The following is a 20,123-nucleotide window of genomic DNA, read 5'->3' on the forward strand; positions in this document are numbered from 1 at the left end:
AAAAAGAATGAAATGGAAGAATTTGTCCAACACTACCAAGAAGTTAGTGAGAAATTAGAACCTCAAATACCATGCGGTTTTCCTTTCGTTTTTGTCTTTCTGTCAAAAGGGAAATCAGGGATCCTTAAACCTTTCCCTGAGCAGTTCTCTCTGGGCACTAAAATGCTTCCGGCCAAAAATATGCTGGTTCTCTTAACCAGATGACTCTGTGACTGAAAGAGAGAGCATTAAAACAATGAAATGAATTGGGCGTGTGCTCACCTGAACAACTCTAAACTCCAGTGGGTTGCTGGTAAAGTTTTCCTGAAGTCTAAATTGAGAACAGCACCCTCTCTCCTCTGGCTTTTTCCTGGAAAGACCTGATCATTTCATTTATAACAAATTTCAACCCTGGCCCCTTGACCAGGGAGGCCAGCTGCGGGTGAGCCGTCTGAAGGTGGCTGGCCTGCATTGCCTCCGAAGGTATTTCAGGAATGTTAATGGTATGCCTGAGTGGAGGCCTCAGAGCTCGGAGCTCAGGCCTGAGAACTGTTCTTGTGGCCATCTGTTGTGGCCCAGGAAGTCTCATAGCAACAGCTTCTCAAGAATGGTGCTTTTTTTTTTTTTTTTTTTAATTAAAATTAACTCACACAAAACCAAAAAACTGCTCCATTGCTCAAGAAGAATCAGGACAGCATTCAGATTCTTTCTACAGAGTGATGAGCTTTTAAGCAAGAAAAGCCCCCACATCCTTCATGCCTGTTCTTTAAATGAGCAATTTGTACTTGGTGTTGAGGTCTTAATTTTTTTTTTCTCCCCCAGGGTAAAATTCTTTTTTTGGAAAGGAATGGAGGTGAAAACAAGTTTCCAAGGCTGTGGAGAAAATAGTCAGCAAAAATATGGTTAAGAAAAAAGTGGTCAGTTTTTTGAGATTTTCCTGGTATTTGTTGCTCTCAGCGATCCTGTCAGCAGCTGCATTTTTCCCCCTCTGTAATAATGTGAGCTTTATACGCCTGGCTATTTAGTTAGTGAAATGAACTTCAGACAAAGACACTAATTTTACTATGATGATGTATGCCCTCCAGTATGAATCTCTTGAATCTGTGCAACAGACGACCTCAGAAAAAGAGATAGGGAAAGTAATATTTGTAGTTCTATATTTTTTCATTGATGAGACATTAAGTTAGTCATTTATGAAAAACTGAGGATTTTCCCTCAGGATAGAAGACACTGTAAAATGATAAATACATGAAGACTGGGCAGGCATGCCAGACAGAGACAAAAGAATTCTATTCTGTTCTGCATTGTACCCCTTACCGGGCTATTTCAGGAAGGCACACAGCCTCTCAGATCACAGTGCCTCATCTGCAAATTGGATTCCTGCATTGTTAAGGAGGTTAAATATAATCACCTAAAAGGAACTTGGGAAAAGATCCTTGAATCTGAATGGCATCTATAAAGAAGTGTTATACGCTGTCATTCTTGCTGTGGCACAACCCTGGGAAAACATTTTCATGAGAACTTTTAGATCTCCTTCATTTTTCAGTTTGGCACATTTCCCTCAAGTTTTGTGACAAAAAATTTCCCAGAAGAGTTGCAAAATATTCCAAGTGATTTTTGACTATTGTTACATAATTCCAGAATATGGAACACACTTGGAATACGTCTTTTTATTCTTGACTGGTGGTGTGTATTGCTACTTACGTATTATTCAAATGTAATACATTGCCCTTAGTAATGGCGCCAACCTTACTTATGAGTTATTTAGATCTATTACATTGCCCTTAGTAATGGCGCCAACCTACCCGGAAAGGAATATGTACTTCAAGTTTGGTTTCTGAAACACAGGTTCCTAATGAGGTTTTTCTTTCTACAAAAGGCCTGACTCTTACCCTCTTTGTGCGTATTGCCTCCCATATACAATATAACCACCACATGTTTGTGAAGTGCCTACCATGTATCAGCTGGGTTTCTAGGTACTGAGTTTAGAACTGTGAATAAAAGTAGACAAAAATTCTGGCACACATTCTAGTCAAGTGATACAGGTAACAAGTCAGATAACACAAAAATACGTCAATTGTATTATAGGCTAGAAAATGATAACTGCTATGGAAAATACATAAAGCAGAGAAGTATGTCATATGATGGCAGAGAGGGTATTGCAATTTTCTAGGGGGTGGTGGAAGGACCTGCTAAGAAGAAGATATTTAAAAGAAAACTTGAAATAGGGGAGAAAATGAGCCTTGAAGGTTACCTGGGGAGCACTGCTGACAGAGAGAAGAGCATGTGCAAAGGCCCTGGGGCAGATGTGTTTGGGAAAGAGCTGGGAGACCAGTGTGGGTGGAGCAGAATGTGGCAGGGGCAGAGAGATAGAGTGGGTCACTGGGAGGCAGATAGCTTTTACTCTGAATAAATCCTAGGAGAACTTGCTTCACAGAGCAGTTGTGAGCATTAAATGAAATAATTTGTGCAAAGCCTTCCATAGAGTGCCTAGCACACAAAAAATCTTCTGTACTTGTTAGCTGTCATCCATTTATTTATTATTACCACTATGTAGTCTGGGATTTAAGGATGGAATGATGTGAGCACACGGCACAGAGCTTTGTTCTGATCAAAGTTAATTGTTTCTTATGAGAATTAAACTCCCAACCTTGGCCTCTTAAATATTAAATTCTATCAGCTGAGAAGGTTTCAAATCTATATTGTCACACCTACAGAGAAATAAAGCTTACTTTTAAAAAACTGGCCCTGATTAAACTAAATCATTGTTTCCATTTTGAAAGTACCAAGTCCATGCTCTCCAGGGACAGGTGTATTTTGAGACATTTGGTTCCAATTTCAGCTACGAAAGTCTTGTTGAATTCCACTGAATTCGCATGATCTCACAATGTACTCACGTTTGAGTCTTGATATCAATTCCCTTTTCTAGGCGGCAGGATTTGAGGTAGGGAGGAGCATATTGCAGATATAATGAAAGTAAGGAGTCAATGTGCTTTTCTTCTCCCCAGAGTCCAGAGGCAAGATTACCTTTCAGGGCACTTCAGGGACCCTTTCTCAAAGTGATCTTCCTGGACACCCCTTTGAATGTCTAGATTCTGTTGACATCCTCCTTTGAACCTGAGGGACTTGGGTCATAACTCATGTCTAGTGATGACTAGCTCAGGAAATTAGAACAAGTCAGGGAATCCTTTTCTCCAAGCATATGAAGACCATCATTTAGAGTCAGGGATATCCTTGCTGCAGAACCACCATAGGCGATTTGGGAGCAACAAAAGGAATTATTGATGATAGCTAGAGATGCTCAATGAATGAAAAGATCTGTCTAAAAATGTGCACCTTCATTGTTGGCAATACTTCAGGAGAGGCTGATTAATCAATAGTCAGAGGGGTTTGAGTTTATCCATATGACATACCAAAAGAACTCCTTTGGACTTAAGGAATAACCCCTAGTGGATTTGGGATCCTACCAGAGATCATGTAATTAATGACCCAGAAAGGTACCATGTTTTTACCTCTTCAACCCAAAGACAGTAAAGAACATGGATGATATAATTTAATATAAATCTAAAAGAATGATAAAACCACCCATGATGACTGGCCCTGTTATTTATTTAGTTGGTCAAGTTCTAATCTTTCGGCTTCATGAGTTTCACTATTTTTGATGACATATATTGTATATTTTTAGTTGTAAATCAGTAATCTTTATGGCATTCCTCTAATTATTAAGCAGTGTAAACTCTTTTTAAAAATTTGGGTGAGAGCTTGACTTCTAAGATCCCTTCCAAATTTGTGCTTCTGCTTCATCCTTCCAAGATTTGCTTATTAAAAACCAAATTATTCAGGAAAAGTCACCTTAAATTCTCTTTAACTGACGCCTTAGTTTGGGAATTCTGAGAGCCAGAAACAACTGATTGTAGAAGCCCTATTTCACTTAGGGACAGTGGCTAGAGGAGTCATTTTCCTGCAGTGTCACCCTGGTCCTGGTGCCCAGAACCCCAGTTCCCAACACTGATGATGCTGTGTCCCTGTTTGTAGTTTCCAATATTGTCACATCACTACTGCTGGCTGCCAAGTTGCTCGGTTATGATCAGTAGGTAGAGTGGACTGAAGCTCTTTTTTTCTTTTGGAAAAATGTTTCTGTAGTGCTTATTACATTCTCAGTGATTCGCAAAAATGCTGTCTCTCTTAACCCAATGACAGAGCTACAGTTTTTGTCCCCATTTAACAGGTTAAACAATTGAGATACAGGGAACTAATCCAAAGTCACACAGTGACAGGGACTTGAATCCAGGTCATCTGTCAACGGAGTCTGCTTTTAGCTGCTACACTGGATTTCTCATCCACAAAATGTCTAATCCTGTGTGCACTTTTTATTTGTTTTAGCTCTCTTGTTGATTTAGAGGGAAAACTGATATGGCATATTATTACACTTTATTGCCCTCTGTGAGGGCAGAGAACATAACCTATTGATACCAGTGCCTAGTGTAGTGCCTGGTGCATGTAGATACTCAAATATTTGTTGACTGAGTGAGGGAGTGAGGGTGTGACATGAATAAACAATAGTAAGGCCATAGAAATGCCTTCCTAGTCTCAAGAGTCACAGAGATGTATGTAATCACAGGATGTCATTTACATAAAAACTTTAACTTTGAAAAGTTAAAAAGCATAAGATTAGAGGTGAGGACATCATGGGACAATTACAGTGTTTGAACCAGTGTCGACAATTTCATCCCTTGTTAGGTACTTATTCATAGTTTAATTAATAAATCACATTGCACTGGAAGTGTACCTCCAAAGGACCTTGATGTCAGACTAACACCTGCTATGTGACAGTTGGGGAGGGAACAGGGAACCATTGGAATGCCATGAATTCCACTAAATCAGGGCTTTACTGTGTGATCTGGATTTGGTGCATTTAACAAATGGACATTGAAACTCACAGATTTGTTATGGAGTAGAGAAAGGAAGCCTGAGTCTTGACAATGCCAGTGTCTAAGGGAACATTTGGGTGCAATGAACAAAAACTCACTCACACCAGCTCAAATAAAAAGAGATGAAGATATCAAGATATGAAGGAAGCTTTTGAAATCCAACTGTAGGAAGCCAGGAACACCTCAACGTTAACCTAGTGGTAAAAAGCTCTTAGAGTCAGAAGGCCTGTGTGTGAGTTCCAACCTTGGCATTGATGAATTTGTGACCTTGGGTAGGTTACCTAACATTTCTGAACCTCATTTACTTATCTAAAAAGTAGGGAATAATCAAAGTTTCTACCTTGTTGTGTTATTGTATAGTTTAAGTGAGATAATACATATAAAGCACTTGGAACACTGCCTGACATGTAATAGGAACTCAATAACCATTAACTCTTAGTATTATTTAGAAAGTAGGCAGCTATTCACCTTCTTTTTGGATTGTATAGTTGTTCATTTCAGCTGACTTTGAACATCAGTTCCATTGCTTTGTCCGCAGACTGGCTTTCTGAAAGACATGGTGCCAGGGTTAATTTAATGGCATAGCGATGTCATCAAAGCTCCAGGTTTGTCTGTATTTTCATTCTACTACCCTTAGCATGATGATTTGCTTCCTTACATTTGTTCCTCATGGTTGCAAGGTGTTTGCTGCAACTCCAGGCATCATGTCCTCACAGAGCCTTGTCCGAAGAAGGGAAGGAGTTCTAGTTTTGTGTATTTCATCAAGAATGAGAAATACTTTTTAAAAAATCCTCCTGCAAACTCTTTTTTTGCAAGTCAGATCTCATTAGTTAGGCTTATGTCCTATATCCTTGTCTACACTAGTAACTGGCAGGGAGTCAGATTACCATGAATAGTATAGACCAGGCAATGGTAATCCCTTCGGGTGATGAAGGAGCTGATTTTCTGAGCACATCATTATCTGATGCTGCAATGGAATCAAAATTATCCTTATGGAGTAAAACAGGGAACAGTGACCACTGAGTAAACAATTATGAGGGCTGTTTTAGATAAGCAAGTGTCTAAGCCAGGCGAATCAGAGTATTTCTTTGGAATTTTCTCTTTTTGTACATGGAGTCTAAGAGGAGGCAGAACTCTTGCAGTTGTTAATCTGGGATAAGGTAAACCTGAAGTTCTCTGCTCTGTGGTTGTTTTCTGTGTACTTTACCCCTGCATGCACACACACTGAATCCTATTGCAAAGATAAAAGTGAGGTCTTTTTTTTTCACCTTGCTCTATCTATATACTTTCATGCACCACATAATAACATTTGGGTCAATGACAGACCCCATGCATGACAGTGGTTCTGTAAACTGATAATGGAGCATACACAGAAGTGATATACAGTACTTGATATTGGCACTGCAGATCAAGTAGGGGAAATGTTTGATATTCAGTAATGTGCTGGGACATTTTTGTATGAAAAAATAGAGAGCCAGGTCTGGTGGCTTGTGCCTATGATCCCAGCTGCTTGAGAGTTAGAGGCAAGAGGATGGCTTGAGCCTGGGAGTTAGAGGCTGCAGTGAGCTGTGATCACACCACTGTATTCCAGCCTGGGCAATAGAGCAAGACCCTGTCTCTAAAAAGAAAAGCAAAAGATGTTGCATATAACATCTAGGTTTGTGTAAATACTGTCTATGATGTTTGTACGATGAAATTGCCTAATCAGGCATTTCTTGTCACATATCCCCATTGTTCAGCAATGCATGACTGTGTCTAGATGTAAGGTAGGTAGATAGGCACAGAGAAATACACACACACACACACACACTCCAACAGATGCTGCCTCTCCCAAGGAAGAACCTGACAATAACTTCCAGTCCCTGAGGCCGTCTCCATCCCTGGCCTTCCTAAGAAATTCCCATTTTTGCTTGAATTTCTCTGTGGGTTCAGTGTCACTGTGTCATTTGCAACAACAATAACAAAATCCCATCAGAAGCATTCTCCTAAGCTTCTGGGATTCTGTCCCCCATATCTACTAGTGTGTGGCCCTGGCTCACCCCAGAGCCATCATTGGACTCTACCCCATGTGCCCCACAGCTCTAGAGCCTTATCACCCGATAAACTCAGCCTTGTGCCAGCACCAGGTCGCACCAGCAGCAATGCGAACAGCTCTGCCTATAGCTGAGGAAGAGCTGGTCTAGCCTCACCCCTTCAACTGGAGCTTGATCGGGACCTGTTCTCCTAGAATAGATGGTAATAGAGAGACAGTAACCTCTGTCTCTGATAAAAGGTTTAATATCTGCCAAGTCTTTCCTTAAGCGACTCAGCAAGAGACCACCCTACTGACAAGTACATTTTTTCATAAATAAAGTGACTTGATTTCAGATATACAAGTGCCTTTGACAGGGAGTTTAAATTTGGTGGCTGTATTCCTTTTGGCCTGACTTAAATAGGAGAAGAGAATTGTGGATTCCTATCAGTGGGAAATTAGTAAAGGATTCGAGGAGCAAGTGACGAGGAGAGCAGAGTGAAGTCATAAACAAAATCAGGCCGGGCGCGGTGGCTCAAGCCTGTAATCCCAGCACTTTGGGAGGCCGAGATGGGCGGATCACGAGGTCAGGAGATCGAGACCATCCTGGCTAACACGGTGAAACCTCGTCTCTACTAAAAAAAGAATACAAAAAATAGCCGGGCGAGGTGGCGGGCGCTTGTAGTCCCAGCTACTCGGGAGGCTGAGGCAGCAGAATGGCGTAAACCCGGGAGGCGGAGCTTGCAGTGAGCTGAGATCCGGCCACTGCACTCCAGCCTGGGCAGCAGAGCGAGACACCATCCAAAAAAAAAAAAAACAAAATCAGTGTGGCCATCGGGGCAGGCCAGTTGGACTAATGACAAAAATCCCTTGGAAGGTGGAAATAGGAGACATTGAGACTGTCATTCAGGAAGTATGGATAGATTTTTTTTTAATGTTTGTTTTTACTATTTTGTTATGAAAATGGTATAAACATTTGTGAAAGTAGAGTCCCACAAATTCCCACGCACCCACCCTCCAGCTGGATGGCTCTTGTTAAGTAGAACAAGACAGGGAGGAGGAGAAGATGAAAGAAAGGAGCAGGATCCAGTGAAGGACAAAATGTTCAGTGACAGATCTATTAGTGAACTTGTTGAGAGGAGACAGGAAGCTGAAATCCAAGATGTTTATTCTTCTTAATCATAGGTTAATGAAATAATTGCTAAATGAGATCTGGCTTCTAGCCATTTGAGTAGGGATTATGTAACTTGAGGAAGCAGATCCCGTGGTGTAATCTCCAAATTGCTGGGTGTGGGGGAAGCAACAGGCCCCCATCTAACATGGTGACAAGGCTAAGACAGCAAGTCAGCATTTATTTGTTTGTTTGGCATTTAGCAACTATTTGTCTATAATCTCCCAGGCACTGTGCTGGGCTTTGTGAGCATGCAAATCTGAAGGACCAGGTTCTTACTTTCAGAGAATGCAGCATCTACTGGTGAAAGTAGATAGGAAAATCTATGATTATGACAGGCATGCTATAATGAAGTTTCTCTGGTAGCATAGAAAAGATGAAAGCTTCTTGCAGGAGGATGATTGTCTTGATCTTTGGAAGGATGAACAGGCGTTTGGTAGATGAATTTAGTGAGTGAAAGCATTCTAGCTAGGTAAAGTAGCTTACGCAAAGGCAGAGAGGTACTCAAAGAGAACCTTAAGTCAGGGCTGCAGGGCTGATGGCATACTTGTGACCTGCTAAAAGACAAGGTGGGAATGGGATAGGGGTGGCCAGGAAGTGGGGAGCAGGGACTAAAGTTCAGCCTGGGCTTCGCCCCCTGGTGCAGCTGTATCCATCTGGAGGAGGTGTCTTTTTCTGGTTTGACAAGGGGCCACATGGGCAGGAGGTAACCCTGTCTGAGTGTATTTAGTATTCTTTGACTAAAGAGTATGTGTGAGGATGCTCATGAGTTTGAACAGAACCCAGAAAGGTGATGGGGCATTAATAAATAATTAAAAGGCAGAGTAGTGACAAAATCAGACTTGTGCTTGCGAAAGACGATTCTGGCTGCATTTTGGGAGATGGTTTTGAAGATGTTAAGTCCAAAGGAAAGTAAACTAGTGAGAAAAGGCTGGAACAGGTGAAAAATAATGGGGGCCTGAATGACAGCTGTGGGAGGGGAAGGAAAGGAAGTGATGCATTGAATATCCGGAAGGTACAGCAGGTAGACTTGGTGACGGGCTGGCTGCTTGGGTGCAGGGGAGCAAGGCGAGGAGGATGACTCCTAGGGTTTTAGCTTTAGCAGCTCAGCGGGAGATTATCACATCCCAGTAAAGATCAATAAACCCAAGAACTTTGCCATAGTGTGTGCTGAGGTGTTACCTGTTGAATAATAACAATAAAAAAGTTCTTTATATAATCACGGTGGTTAAAGATTAAAAGGAGGGCTTCAGTAGTAGCTTTTGAGACAGAGGAAAAAGACCTTGATCCTGAGTTGTGTCCCTTCAGAGAATGAGCAATTGATAGAAAGGGGACTGTAGGGTCTTTTGCATTGTGATCCCATTCAAGTACAGCAAAATCTCCTGTAGTGGATAGTTTGCCCCGTTAAGATAGGTCGGAGAGTAATGCCCAGCTGCAGAAAGTTAGTTCATCTCCTTTATTCTTTCTTTCAAGATGAAAATAATATAAGTCTCGGGTACCTTAGACCCTTTCTCACTGTTTTGGAGAAAGCAGTTTTTTGTTTTGTTTCTGATGGTGGACATGTCAGCAGCATTCTTTCTGTCTCCCTGTGCTTATCGTGATGGTGTCCTAGCACAGGCTTTGAAGTTGAATGGTCCTGGGTTTGAATTCCTAGTTCATCACCATCTGTCACTTTGGGCAGAATACTTATCTCTGTGAACCTCATTTGTAAAATGTAGGGAAATATGGTTTCCTCATGGAGCTGTTATGAGGGTTAAGGGACAAGGAAAGTGGAGTGCTTGGCATAGGATCTGCAGGCCACATGCTGGTCACGAGTGGTGGCTGTGGAAGTGAGCTTTGTTGGTGCTACTGTACTTGTTATTAATGCCAGTGTTCAGATATCAAGAAAAGATATGACACCTGGAATCCCAGCACTTTGGGAGGCCGAGGTGGGAGGATCAATGAGCCCAGGACAATGTAGTGGACCCTATCTCTACAAAAACATTTTAAAAATAAATTAGCCAGGTGTAGTGGCACACACCTGTAAGTTCCAGCTACTCAGGAGGCTGAAGTGGGAAGATGGCTTGAGCCCAGGAGGTCAAGGCTGCAGTGAGCCACGATTGTGCCACTGTACTCCAGCCTGGGTGACTGAGTGAGACCCTGTCTCAAAAAATAAATAAATAAATAAATAAAAAAGATTTGCTTTTGCAGCCTTTGATTATTCCTTGGGCCTGCATCTATTAGATGTTGACTGTATATATCACGTTGCCTTCTTTGTGGGTTAACCTGAGGAGAAAGAGTTCCATGCCACGTGAGTCAAAGAGCAGGTTATATACGTGGCTTGCTCCTTCCTGACGTGTCTTGAGATACTGTGCTGATTATGCCTGGGACAGAGAAGCATACCATTAGACTATAGAAATCACTGGAAAGAAAGCAGAAAACTGTGGTACTTTCGGCTTTCACATGATCAAGGTGTTTTCCTAGGATACAATAGGCCACTGAAGCTACACTTGATCTTACATTAATAATTCAGCAAAGCACATTAATTAACTACCAGCCCATGGCTTCAGCAGCTAATAGCACCTAAAGAAAATGTACTTCAACTTTCTTATCAAGAAATGGTCTTGATAAGACACTGGGTGACTGTAACTTTGGTCATTGCTCTGGAATGTTCTTGATGGTACTGCCAGTTTTCATTGCCCATAGGTGCAATACGGGAATTTTTATAAATACTCCCATTAAACGCTTTTACAAATTAACAACATTTTTATATTGTATTGTAACTGAAAACAAATGAGTATTTTTCTTATCTCACCTGTAGAAAAGGGAGTGGTGAGAATTCAGGAGTTAATATTGTAAAAATACCTGAGATAAGGAATACGTGTTGAAGTATTACTGGTTTTGATTGCCACTGAATCCTCATGAAGCAACCACAAAAATGAAACAGAATCAGGAACTAGGAAAAGTGGAAAGTCTGTATTTTTATACTACTCTAAAATCTATAAGGTTGGTGCAAAAGTAATCTCAGTTTTTGCAATGACTTTAACAGCAAAAGCCACAATTACTTTTGCATTATCCCATGCCTTTGAGAAGGAAGAGAAGTTTTCAGAGTGTTTAAAATTAGCCACCCATAGTTTGCTGTAAAAGGGACATAAAATTTGGTGGTGGTTAAAAATGTACATCAGTGGTTCTCAGCTAGAGGCTATTTCCCTCCAGGGGACATTTAACAATATCTGGAAACATTTTTGATAGTCACAGCGGTGTGTGGTGTGGGGGTCATGCTACTGGCATCTAGTGGGTAGAGGTCAGGGATGCTGCCAAAATCCTGCAATGCACAGGAAAGGTCCCCCAATAGAGAATTACCTGGCCTCAGTTCTCAGTAGTGCCAAGGCTGAGAAACACTGAGTAAAATAACAGCTGTTGGGAGCTTCTACCACTGTACTGTCTCTTTCAGCAAGAAATTAGCCATCCTGTTCATTCAAATTATTTTCCTCAGGTTATGTAAGGAAAATGTACTCCTCTACTTTCTTTTTTATTTGTTTATCGCCCAGGCTGGAGTGCAGTGGCGTGATCTTGGTTCACTGCAACCTCAGCCTCCCAGGTTCAAGCGATTCTCCTGCATCAGCCTCCCGAGTTGCCGGGACTACAGGTGCACCACCAGGCCCAGATAATTTTTTGTACTTTTAGTAGGGGCAGGATTTCACTATGTTGGTGACCAGGCTGGTCTCCAACTCCTGACCTCGGGTGATCCATCCACCTTGGTCTCCCAAAGTGCTGGGATTACAGGTGTGAGCCACCACGCCTGGCCTTACTCTTCTGCTTTCTTATAGGTTTAGTCTGGACTATCTTCTTTATATATAGCTCTCAAATTGTCAGACAATTCAGTCCCCAAAGTCTTCAGGCCAGGTGCTTGAAAGATTGTAGGTGCAAAAAAACAACAACCAGGTTGATTCAAGGGTTCACTTCTCAGCTGATTGGTTCAGCACCCTGTGGACACACAGCTGTTTTGTGGTGATAAAGAGAGCTGAAGAAAGAAAGAAGTTGGTTGAGGAAATGTCTTCACATTTCACCACTCCCCTTCAAGGAAAGGGAAAGTTGGCTTTTCAAATACTTGCCAAGCGTGAAGCCATCCAGGAGCAATTACAGAATGTTCCTTTCAATCTTTCTCCTCTGTTTTCCTTGACTTATTTCATGAACTATTTATTGAGTACTTACCATCCCAATCCTTATGATAAGTACTGCTCCTAATACAAAGAAAACTCGAATGATTTTAAGAATAACTAAAAAAAATTACAAAGTCCTGTAGGTCATCACCTACAGGAAAAAGAAATGTTGGACAAAGGATTTCTCTCCTAGATTTTATGAATTTATATCTTACAACATATAAAGTTAAATATATATTTTTCTACGCATTTATCTGTTGAAAACTGTTAAAATATAGAAATTTATAATAAATGATACAGCCGTATGTTAATTTTCTTGATTTTTTTCCCCTTAGAATGCTTTTGCTTTATCTGGAAAGATTACCCAGTTCTGGGGCTTACTAGTGGCAATATATTGATATATAGTAGGCAAAATTAATTTAATTACAATAAATAAGCTTCATTATATGAAATAGGTTGGTGTTAAATTGGATCTCTCTTGGTCCAGCCTCTAGGAAAACAAATTACTTTTCGTTATGATAAATGTGAATGTATCTCCAGATATTTCAGTGGAACTCACTGTACAAATATGACAGAAGAGTTAGTATGGTAGACCCTGGAGCCACACTGCCTGGATTAAAATCCTGGCTCTGCCACTGACACTCTGTGACTGTGCAACCTTAGACAGATCACTTCCTCCTGATACCTCAGTTTCCTTATCTTCAAAATGAGGATAACAGTCATAGTATTTTTCTTAGAAGGTGATTATAAGAATTGAATGAGTTATGCATGTAACTAGCACATAGTAAATGCTCAAGATACATTATTTTTATTGTCGTCATTATTGTTGCATTGTATTTTATTTTTCTGTATTTGTACTAAAGATGGACTGATGGATAGAGTCATTGCAGCTTGCCCAAGTGTAATGCGGTATAAATGCACCTAATTCTGATTTCACATGTTCCTTGAGATAGTTATCTTTTAAACACACATACTTGGCCGGGCATGGTGGCTCACACCTGTAATCCCAGCACTTTGGAAGGCCAAGGAGAGCAGATCATGAGGTCAGGAGATTGAAACCATCCTGGCTAACATGGTGAAACCCGTCTCTACTAAAAATACAAAAAATTAGCTGGGTGTGGTCGCACGCACCTGTAGTCCCAGCTACTTGGGAGGCTGAGGCAGGAGAATCACTTGAACCCGGGAGGTGGAGGTTGCAGTGAGCCAAGATTGCTCCACTGAACTCCAGCCTGGGCAAGAGAGTGAGACTCTGTCTCAAAAAAACACAAAAAACAAAAATCAAAAAACACAAACAACAACAACAACAAAAACCATACTTTGCAACTAACAGGACATTTATTGATTGATTTGTGTGAGCAAAGCCTCTAACTTTCTATGCAGTATGACCATATAAAATAATGGAATAAGACCACCATCTTGTATTCTTTTTTTAAAAAAAAAAAATACTTTAAGTTCTAGGGCACATGTGCACCACATGCGGGTTTGTTACATAGGTATACATGTGCCATGTTGGTTTGCTGCACCCATCAACTCGTCGTTTACATTAGGTATTTCTCCTAACACTATCCCTCCCCAAGCCCCCAACCCCGCAACAGGCCCCAGTGTGTGATGTTCTCCTCCTTGTGTCCACGTGTCCTCATTGTTCAACTCCCACGTATGAGTGAGAACAAGCATCTTGTATTCTTTTTTTTTTTTTTTTGAGATGGAGTCTTGCACTGTCTCCCAGGCTGGAGTGCAGTGGCGTGACCTCAGCTAACTGCAACCTCTGCCCCACTGGTTCAAGTGATTCTCCTGCCTCAGCCTCCCAAGTAGTTGGGATTACAGGCACCCACCACCCCATCTCTTAGTAGAGATGGGGTTTCACTATGTTGACCAAGCTGGTCTCGAACTCCTGACCTCGTGATCCACCCACCTCGGCCTCCCAAAGTACTGGGATTACAGGCGTGAGCCACTGCGCCCGGCTGCATATTGTATTCTTAAGCCTCTAGAGCATCTCAGTCTTCAGGCAGCAGAGGACATATATTAGAATTGGAGCCTCTGGCTGCCTTGGAAGAGGATGCTTTCAACTATTTTAGCCTGTTGTAATACTTGGGGGCTATTGGTTGATTGTGCTTTAAAGGATGTTGATATCAAATATGGTCTGGCTATATTTATGCCAAATTGCTGACATGTTGTGTAATATTTATTGTTCCTAATGCATGATAGGATCAAAATGCTGTACACAAACAGGTAAAGATGGTTTTGCAGCTTTGGGTTTTCAATTTATTTTCTAAAACATGTCTCACCTGCTCTCCTACATAAAGACGCATGATTGCTTTTGAGCTCAACTAAATTTAGTGTGATATCTAAGTTGTCTGTGTGTTATTCTGGTGAGCAAAGGTGCTTGATCAAAATGATCTCTTGAAAGTTTGAATGTCCTCGTTAAAATGTTCAAATGGGAACCATCCACCTAAAGGATACTATGAAAATATTAGAAATCATTTTTTTAAGCATTGATGTTGGTAATTGTTAGACAATGTCTGAAACTTTTGAAACCATAACCATCTAATCATAACCATCTAAGTATAGAAAAGAGAAATAGTAGGGATATTGAAACACTAAAATTGTAAGTTTTATAAGACAAAAGTGACCTCGCGTTCAAAATAAGATTTCTAGGAATTTATTCTGTTGATTTTAGATTGAATTTGTAGTAAGTAAACAATTACCAGACTATATAAGGCTAAGGAGTTACTTGTCTATAAAACCAAAAATGTGAACTGGTTTATCTCTAGGGTACATTTTGTCTCTAAAATGCCAAAAATCAATCTAATATGTTTCTCTGGATTGAATTCCTCAAGGGTCAAGGTGCATTCACCTTTGATATAGTGCTGAATGAAGCATTACTAATAAACATTAACTGATTTGGATTTAAATACCTCTTATACAGCTAAAATGCAGGCTTGGAAAGTAATGCCCCCATGGCGGTAAAAGCATCAGTATGAGTGTACATGTGGAAAGATTTGTTGTAGGAAGATCAGTCAGCCCTATTTCATGATGACTTCAATGGTGTCGGTGCAGCAGAGGAGTTATGGCCATGACAGCATCATCAGAGTGAACTTTAATTAAAAACAAGTGGAGAAATCAACAGCCAGGATTTATCCAGGAAATAACTAAATGACATACAGCCCGGAAGACAGATACCGAGGCACCATTTTATTGCATTCTAGTGGGAGAGAATAGTTCTCATTATAAAAATTCTAAGAAAAGTTGGAAAAATAATGAGCACTATAAATTAGATTTGAATTTGGCATGCCTTTTAGCCTCAACACATCCCATTCTTTATCCCCTTAAACTGTCAGAGAACAGGCAGGTATGACTCGTTCCTGAAACTTGGGTAAGCAGAAATTAAAATAAACCTATTTAAGAAATAAATGGCAAAAGGAAACTATAAAGAAATCATCAAATAGAATTGCTTAGTTGTTGAGAGAACTATGTAACTTAGCTAAGTGACAACAAAGGGAAAAAACCTAATTAAGTTGCTGAAGAGGGGGAAAATATTTTTTCAGTGGCACAAATCCCAGAGCAAAAACAAAAACGAAAACAAAATGAAAAGATGTTTGCTTTTAAATAGATGGGAAAAATCCTTGTTTTCTAAAATGTGACTTTAAAGACACTTGGTAAAAATTCTAATAGCTACAGTTAAATTTCATTCTATAATAATACTTTTGATACAGAATCACTATCATTTCATAGTTCTGAAAATGTATTAAAGGCACAATACTCTCTCTATATATATACACACACACACACATATACACATATATACATATTTATACATATATACATATATACACACATATATATATATTGTTTTTTTGAGACAGAGTCTCTCTCTGTTGCCAGGCAGGAGTGCAGTGGTGCAATCTTGGCTCACTGCAACCTCCGCCTCCCAGGTAGGTTCCAGCGATTCTCCTGCCTCAGCCTCCTGAGTAGCTGGGATTACAGGCGCCCGCCACCATGCCCAGCTAATTTTTGTATTTTTAGTAGAGACGGGGTTTCACCAAGTTGACCAGGATGGCCTTGATCTCTTGCCCTTGTGATCTGTCCGCCTCGGCCTCCCAAAGTGCTGGGATTACAGGTGTGAGCCAACGAATACTATGTATTTTAAACAAACAAATACTTTTAAGTGTTATGCTTACTACAGACTGCTGCTTACCAGTGTGGTGCACATTAGCTACTCTGAATGTCAGTTTTTGTATCTGTAAAATGGTAGTAAAGGCTGGGCACAATGGCTCACACCTGTAATCCCAGCACTTTGGGAGGTGGGTGGATCATTTGAGGTCAGAATTTCGAGACCAGCATAGTGAAACCCCATCTTTACTAAAATACAAAAATCAGCTGGGCCTGGTGGTGGGTGCCTGTAATCTCAGCTACTTGGGAGACTGAGGCAGGACAATCACTTGAACCCTGGAGGCAGAGGTTGCAGTGAGCCGAGATCACACCACTGCACTCCAGCTTGGGCAACAGAGCAAGACTCCCTGTCAAAAAATAAATACATACATACGTACATAAATAAATAAAATAGGAGTAAAAACTTTTACCTCTAGAGTTCTTGGGAGTATAAATTACATGCATTATACATTAAATTACATATGTAGCATTGTACTGGGTAGCTGGCAGGAGTCCAAAAAATGCTGTAGCAGCTTGCAGATAGTGGTCTTGGTATGTTAAACTCTACTCTGACTCTGACAATTTGCATTTTTTTTTTTACCAAATCAGCTCACTGTACCTCAATTTCAAAATCTTCAAAAATGGCAATGTGTTCAAAAATGTGTGTGTGCACGTGTGTGAGTGTGGGTAATATTTATGTGTGTGTGTGTGTGTGTGTGTGTGTGTGTGTGTGTGAAACATTTGAGATTTGCAGTGTGATCAGGAATATAAAGCATCTTGGGAAAAAAAGATGCCATTCAAATACAAACAAATACTCATCATTTCCTCCAGTTTTATTGACTAAAACATCAGTTGCAACATCAAAATCTGATCTATTTCTGTTTTATGGAATTAAAGCTTGATTTAGTACATGTTTTGTGGTCCTTCTGGGTCTAAGAGATGAACAGACTGAACTGGAAATAAACAAAGCCAAGAATCTTAAGCTAGAGGGTAGAGACCTATTCACTCCCATACCCTGAGGAATTTATGACCAGTAAGTTGCTCTCTAATGAGCACAGAACAAGAGCATTGCATCTTCTCTTAATTAGTTTGACAGATATTCATTTAAATTTGAAAAGATTCCCAGACTTGGGATAGCAAAGGCAAGTCTTGAATTCCTTTTGCATCTTAATTCTGTTTTTGTTATGGTGGCTCTGGGGAATGTCAATATCTGAAGACAAATAAAAATTCATGTCTTCATCCAGGGACCTCCACATTTTCTATTTATTACTGACCACAAACCACCAGGTTTCAGTTTGCAGCTGTAAAGTCTAATACAAAAGCAACAGGTTCTGCAATAATGCTATTGGTGGTTTCTATGAGGGGTGAATTTTTTTTCTCATGGTTAATAAAGGACAGAGTTTCAAGGCAGGCTTTAAATAGCTATCTTTACATCAGAATAAGTCAGTACGTGGGCATCACAAAACCATGAATTGCTTTTACCCATAGGGCATACTTGCCACCAGCCCTTGGTAATCCATGGAAATGAGTAATTGGGAGACCTTATATATTCCCAAGCCCTTTTAATCAATAGTAGCATTAACCTTTATGAAGGTTGTTAAAATATAGCAAGAGTACTGATGACATACTTCATTTTATCATGCTTTAACCTCTAGCTGTGCAGGCTGTTCACTCCAAAACAGTGCTCTGTTAGGTAGCACCAGGGGCCTGCAACCCACCCCTGCTTCACTGGCCTGGCCAGGCATCTGTGAGGCTGACTACGTAGGCTGAGGGATGCCTTCTCCTCCTGCACACACAAAAAAGCCCCATATGGGATGGTTGTGGACCTGACTGAATAGAGCTGCTATTGAGGAAATGTCCAAACATACACAACCTTGGGAAGAAGGCACAACACTTGCCTAATCTACCAAAGCTCAGTTTTTAGCTCTCGAGTGAGGGCATTCGTTCCTCAGTGAGCCTGGTTCAGCTTCACTTTGGCAAGTGTCCCCTACCCTGTCTCTCTCCCCTCACTACCATTTTCCCCATTACCTTAGAGCAGATTCCTTTTATTCAATAAACTCATCTTGATGAAGCCAGAATGCAACATTCAAGGAAAGGGGGCTGGTATTTGAGTTCTGATTTAAAGAAAAAGAGGCAGAGCTTGCAAAGCATCACCTGTTGTTCTCTCAGTCCATTGGCCTGGTCATTAGATTATACTCTCTGGAAAGCTGATTTGATTGACTGGACAGAGATGATATAGCATAGCATAGTATAGCATAGCATAGCATAGCATAGCATAGCATAGCATAGCACAGTGTCAGATCAGAAGGCCTGGGGGAAATCCCCTGCTTTACCACTTAGTGGAATAACCTTGAGCAAGTTACCTCATCTCTTTGAGAATCCATTTCTGCCTTCATAAAACAAGAATGATAATATGAGGCTCGGGTGAGTTAATACATGTAAAGTGCTGAACACTTGCTTTGGAAAGCAGTGGTTCTCAAATCTTGGGCCCGGGACCAGCAGCATTACCTGGGAGCTTGTTAGAAATGCAAATCTCAGGTCCCAAATAAAACTTAGGAGTATAGGAGAAAATACTTGCAAATAAGATGTCTGACAAGGTGTTAATATCCAGAATATATAAAGAACTCCAAAACTCAACAACAACAAGAAAACAAGCAATCTGATTAAAAAATGAGCAAAGGACTTGAGCTGACATTTTTCTAAAGGAGATATACAAATGGCCAATAAGCACATGAAAAGATGCTCAACGTCACTAATCATCTGGGAAATTTAAATCAAAACCACTATCAATAACAAGAAAATAACAAGTGTTGGCAAGGATATGGAGGAATTGGAATGCTTGTACACTGTTGGTAGGAATATAGAAGGGTGCAACAGTAGGAAAAACAGTATGAGTATGACTCAGAAAATTAAAGGTAGGATTACCATATGATCCAGGATTCTATTTCTAGGTATACACCCCAAAAAACTGAAAGCAGAGTCTCAAAGAGACATTTGTCCACCCATGTTCATAACGTTATTCACAATAGCCAAATGACAAAAGCAGCCCTAGTGTCCATCAGTGGATGAATGGATAAACAAAATGTGGCACATATGTACAATGGAATATTACTCAGCCCTAATAAGGAGTCAAATTTTGACACATGCTACATGATACAAGGTTCATAAACGAACCTTGAGGACATTATACTAAGTGAAATAAGCCAGCTTCACACACACACAACTATGTGATTCCATTTACATGAGGTACCTAGAGTAGTCAAACTTATAGAGACAGAAAGTAGTATGGTGGTTGCCAGGGACAAGGGGTTTGGAGAAATGGGAGTTATTTTTTAATGGGTGCAGAGTTTCAGTTTTGCAAGATGGAAAGAGTTCTGTGGATGAATAGTTGTGATGGTTATATAACAATGTCAATGTACTTAACACTACTGAACTGTACACTTAAAATAGTTCAGATGATCATTCCTATGTGTATTTGTCCAGTTTTAAACAGAAACTCAGTGGTAGCGCCTAGCAATCTGACAATCTGAGTTGTAATAGTTCTTCTAGGTATTTCTTTTTTTTCTTTTTGAGATGGAGTCTCACACTGTTTCCCAGGCTAGAGTGCAATGGCGTCATCTCGGCTCACTGCAACCTCTGGCTTGCAAGTTTGAGCAATTCCCTTGCCTCAGTCTCCCAAGTAGCTGGGCTTACAGGTGTGTGCCACCATGCCCAGCTAATTTTTTTTTTTTTTTTTTTTT

At 40.5% G+C, this 20,123-nt stretch overlaps 1 protein-coding gene and 1 pseudogene across 1 annotated transcript in view; both read left to right on the forward strand.

Annotated features, from left to right (window-relative positions):
* Window positions 1-20,123, forward strand: part of SHROOM3 (shroom family member 3) — a 365,349-nt gene that overhangs the window by 159,175 nt on the left and 186,051 nt on the right. The gene's annotated exons all lie outside the window — the stretch shown is intronic.
* Window positions 1-20,123, forward strand: part of LOC105501347 — a 95,704-nt pseudogene that overhangs the window by 6,514 nt on the left and 69,067 nt on the right.

The sequence above is a fragment of the Colobus angolensis genome, unplaced genomic scaffold (assembly GCF_000951035.1).
Source record: "Colobus angolensis palliatus isolate OR3802 unplaced genomic scaffold, Cang.pa_1.0 Scaffold70, whole genome shotgun sequence".
Classification (NCBI taxonomy): Eukaryota; Metazoa; Chordata; class Mammalia; order Primates; family Cercopithecidae; genus Colobus; species Colobus angolensis.